Source organism: Lampetra fluviatilis, chromosome 22 (genome assembly GCF_964198595.1).
Source record: "Lampetra fluviatilis chromosome 22, kcLamFluv1.1, whole genome shotgun sequence".
NCBI classification, from domain to species: Eukaryota; Metazoa; Chordata; class Hyperoartia; order Petromyzontiformes; family Petromyzontidae; genus Lampetra; species Lampetra fluviatilis.
In genome coordinates, this window is record NC_136296.1 from 1,167,501 (window position 1) to 1,172,500 (window position 5,000).

A 5,000-nucleotide genomic window follows, 5' to 3' on the forward strand; every position below is an offset into this window, starting at 1 on the left:
AGAGTAAAACGCGACCCATCCAGAAGTGAAAATGCAAAAGCCTACAACACCTGGTATTCCCAGGCAGTCTCCCATATAAGTACTAACCAGGCTCTACGCTGCTTAGCTTCCGAGATCAGACGAGATCGGGCGCATTCAGGGTGATATGGTCGTACGCCATACTTGCAGAAACCTGACGCACATTCACATGTAAAAATCAAGATTCAACTCTACTGCGGGAGGTCAACACTCATGAAACGTTTATTCTGGACTCCTGGTTGAGCCCCGAAAGAGTGGCATTAAACGGTCTTTTACAATAAAATCTTGATCCCAATGCAGTACACCATATCCACGTGCAATTGGCAGGTGAACTGACTGGGTGAATTGAAGAGTTAAACGCGACCCATCCAGATGCGAGAATGCAAAAGCCTACAACACCTGGTATTCCCAGGCAGTCTCCAATCCAAGTACTAACCAGGCTCGACCCTGCTTAGCTTTCGAGATCAAAGGAGATCGGGCGAATTCAGGGTGATATGGTCGTAGGCCATACTTGCAGAGACCTGACGCACATTCATATGTTAAAATCAAGATTCAACTCTACTGCGGAAGGTCAACACTCATGAAACGTTTATTCTGGACTCCTGGTTGAGCCCCGAAAGAGTGGCATTATACGGTCTTTTACAATAAAATCTTGATCAGAATCAGAATCAGAAACGGTTTTAATCGCCATGTAAGTTTGCACAGACAAGGAATTCACTATGGCGGGACGGTGCATATGTAGTGGTGGTGTTGACGTGCGCCGACTGTGACAGTGATGGATCACGGGGCGGCGCGAGGTGCGGGGTTGGGCACGCATTGTGGGCGTGGTGTGGACGCGCGCGCCGGGAGTGACAGAGGACGGGGCGGCGCGGCGTGGGTGCTGAGGCACGCTGAGATGTGGGAAAACAGGATCGTAGCCAGCGCCCAGTGATTGGTCGAATAGGATGGGTGCTCGCAGCGACGTCCGCAGGTGGGGTATAAAGGGGGACGCGCGAGAGCACTCGGGGAGAGTTACCCAGTTGAAGACCAGAAGACGGAGCTGAAGACCTAGTGCCCCGAGACCCCTAGTCCCGCCGTCCTTGTGGGGACCGGGGCCCTGTGTGGCTCGGAGGCGAGACTGTGGGACCCGGGGTCCGACGCCCACGTGGGTCGGGCTGGGGACCCACAGTCAAGACGGACACCCCGGGGAGGGAGTGTCCCGAATAGCTCAGTGGGCGTTAGTCGCCAGAATAGCTCAGTGGGCGTTAGTCGCCAGGGTAGCTAAGAGGGCGTTAGTCGCCAGGGTAGCTAAGAGGGTGTTTGTCACCCGAATAGCTCAGTGGGCGTTAGTCGCCAGAATAGCTCAGTGGGCGTTAGTCGCCAGAATAGCTAAGTGGGTGTTTGTCACCCGAGATACTAAGTGGGTGTTAGTCACCCGAGATACTAAGTGGGTGTTTGTCACCCGAGATACTAAGTGGGTGTTTGTCACCCGAGATACAAAGTAGGTGTTAGTCACCTGTGAACGAGTTTGGTAAAATAAAGAGTGTGTTACCCGTGAAGTCGTCTCCCGCCGAGTTACTACATTACAACTGGCGTCAGAAGTGAACCTGTCTTCAAGAAGAATGGACACGAGGAAGACTACCCGTACCCACGAGCGAGGTCGGGACGACGATGGCGTAATGGGGACACCAACCTCGGGAGGAGAGGACGAGGAGTTGCCGCCGATGCAGCACTTCGCGGGGTCCGACGCTCCGCTCGCCTCCGACACCAGCCTCCAAGACGCACACTCCCGGTTGGCGGAGTTGCTACTCGCCGCCGCCGCTGTCTTGGCGGACATCTCCGTTCCGGCGAGCGGAAAAACGGCTGCGGGGTTGCTGGAGAAAGCGACGTTGGAGGGATCCCGCCAAAAGGCGCTTCACGCCAAAAGTCTGGAAGTTGCCGCCGTTTTTGAGGGGCCGCCATCGATTGGCGGGAAGCACGGACACCACGTGGCCGGAGACCTCCGCTCAGCGCAGCCCACGTCATCAGCGCGCGCCGGAGCTCTCCATTTTGCGCCTGACGACCGAGCCGACATTTTACACAACTACAGCGGAGCGCGGGAAAATCTCTCCGACGTCGACGACGATCGGGTCCTCCAGCAAAGATTGCCCGCGCTGTCGGCGTTCAAGGCGGATGGGGGCGACTGGGGAGCCTTCCAACGAAGGTTCCTCGCTCATCAGGAAATGTCGGGGTGGTCCGACACCACTGCCCTGCGTGCGTTGCCAGCGATGCTCGACGACGACGCGCTTGCAGCCTTCACATCTGCTGCAAGGTCGTCCCGCTCTACGCTCCAGGCCGCACTACACCTGATGGCGAAGGTGTTCGGACCGCCCTCCACCTGTCGCCACCAGTTCTACGATCGGCGGAAGGTGGCTGGAGAAATGACGCTCGCCTATCGCACGGCGCTGCTCGCCTTGGCGGACGCAGCTTTTCCCCGCATGGACAAGGAGGGGAAGGACGCCATGGTGACGGAGCAGCTGCTGGCGTTGGCCCACGAGTTGGGGGTCCCCATCAATGTGGCGGACGAAATGGATATCTGCTCCCTGGCGATCGCCACGAGCATTCACGCGTACGAGGTCCTCAAACGCAAGCCGGGGGTCGTCTGCAAATTGGCGGGGAATGCTGCACTGGCCGCCACGATCGCCGAACCTCAGCCAGCTGCGGATCAGGAGCAGGCCTTCGCTGCATCGCGTCCGGGGGAGTGGAGAACGGGAGGTCGTTCGCCCACACGTTCATCCCGCAAGCTGGAGCAACCGAAACCTACGACGTCCCTCGTCGCCTGCTACAACTGCGGCCTTCGGGGTCACGTCGCAGCCGGGTGCCGGGCCCCGCGTCAGCGCGCCACAGGACCACGTCGGGACGACGACCAGGCCCACAAGTCATCCCAACAAAACCCGGCAAGTCGCGGCACCTCACACGCTCGGTCCACAAACACGGCACATTCGGGTCGCCGCTTGGCGGTGGGGGGTTCGCGGCTGGGTGCCGGGGGTTCATTTCGGCGAGGGGGGTCCGTACACGGCCCGCAAGCAGTCGAATGGTCCGAATTGGCCCGCAGGATAGTGGCTGCGTCGGCCGGGTCGTCCGTGGTAACGGGGTTTATTGACGGGGTTGAGGTCCGGATGCTTGTGGACACGGGTGCGTCGGCCACTATCATTTCGGACCTTATTTATAACATTCTTCCCGTCCAAAGTAGACCCCTTCTGCCAGTGGACGTGCCATTTTATGCGGCGAATGGGGGATCCCTGGGGATCATCGGCCAGATTCGGGCGACTATTTGCATTGGTGACATCAAATTGGCGGGCCCTATTTTTGTATCATCATCGCTGGCCGTTCCCTGTTTGCTAGGTACAGACTTTTTGTCCAAAATGCCCATCAAAATTCTTATAGATCAGGCCTGCATTGAGCTTCCGTCAGGTTGGCGGGTTGCGTTCTTGACGAGCCCTACCAAAATACGCACGGTTTGTGCGACGGTGCAGGCGCTGGCAACTCAGACTGTACGGGTGCCCCCGGGATCGCAAATATTGGTACCCCTTCGGTTGAGGAAACCACTCGAGGTGGGTGCGGAGGCACAGGGGGTGCTGTTGGGGCCGTCTAACAGGGCCAGAAGGGGCCTCGACTTAGCGGTTGCTCAAACCAGGGTGAGAGGGGACAGTGAGCCGTTCGAAATAGTCCTGAATACGGGGTCGCGGCCGGCCGTAATTGTGCAGGGAACGGTGCTGGCTCACGCCGCGCCGCTACCCGTTGAGGAACGGCTCGTGGCTCAAGCAGATTTCACTGTCGAGTCGCATCCTCCAAGTGACGAGGGGACAGAGTGGTTGGACTCGTTGTGTGCCGGTTCTGCTAACTTGTCCAAAGTGCAATTGGGAGTCGACGCTCCCACGGGGAGGGATTCGCTGTTGTCGTTGCCCCTCATTGAGTGGGGCCGTCTCCAAATGTCCGACAGCTCCCTACTTACGCTACGTCGAAAAATTGGCGCTCCCGAGGTAGGGGATGCGCGGGTCGGTTCCTGGGTGTGCAGACAGGGCCTTTTGATGAAGTGGGACAACATGTCCCGGCGTCACGTGCTCGTTGTGCCTGTTGCTATGCGGGGTAGGGTCGTTCTGGCAGCTCATGAACGGCTCATGCATCTGGGTTTTCACAAAACGCTCGCCCTAATCCAGCGAGACTATTATTGGCCGGGGATGGGTAACGACGTGGCGAACATTCTTAAGGGATGCGTAGGGTGCGCCAAAAGAAAACCGCCACCATTGGCAGCTAATCCACCGCTGCAATCCATTCAAGTTTCGCGCACAAACGAATTGGTTGCGTTGGACATCTTGGGGCCCTTTCCTGCTACACCGAGGGGAAATAGGTTCCTGCTGGTTGGCGTAGAATACTTCACCCGATGGCCCATGGCATGGCCACTCACCAACCAGTCGGCTGCAGCGGTGGCAGACGCCTTCGTCCAGGGTTATGTTTTGGACAAGGGCGCCCCCGAACGCTTGCTGACGGATCAAGGGAAGAATTTTTCGAGCGTTTTGTTGCGCGAGGTGTGCGACCTGTTGGGTACAAAGAAAGTGCGTACTTCCCCCTACCACCCGCAGACTGACGGGATGGTTGAGCGTCTGAACAGGACGATTACGTCTATGCTGTGCCAACAGGTCTGCGACGATCAGGTTGATTGGGACTTACAGGTGCCGGGGGTACTCGCGGCCTATCGAATGGCCCCTCATGCGGCGACGGGGTTTTCCCCATTTTTTCTTATGTATGGGCGGGAGGCCGATCCGGCCATGGACGTCCAACTGGGGATTTCCCAGCCACGTGCAAAATCAAAATTGGCAGACCACATCAAATTTAATATCGCCAAATTGACTGAAGCGCGGGAGGCGGCGAGGTTGAATTCGCGGTCTCGGCAAATTGCGAACGAGAGATTGCATGGGCGGAGGGTGCATACGCATGATTGGAAACCAGGCGATAAGGCCTGG

General features: G+C 57.8%; 2 non-coding genes across 2 annotated transcripts; both read right to left on the reverse strand.

Annotated features, from left to right (window-relative positions):
• Nucleotides 1–38: 38 nt before the first annotated feature.
• LOC144939297 (5S ribosomal RNA) lies at nt 39–157 on the reverse strand. The gene has a single exon (XR_013638485.1). It is a non-coding gene; the product is annotated as a 5S ribosomal RNA (ribosomal RNA).
• Nucleotides 158–405: 248 nt separating this feature from the next.
• LOC144939256 (5S ribosomal RNA) lies at nt 406–524 on the reverse strand. Its single transcript, XR_013638446.1, has one exon. It is a non-coding gene; the product is annotated as a 5S ribosomal RNA (ribosomal RNA).
• Between the last annotated feature and the right edge of the window lie 4,476 nt (nt 525–5,000).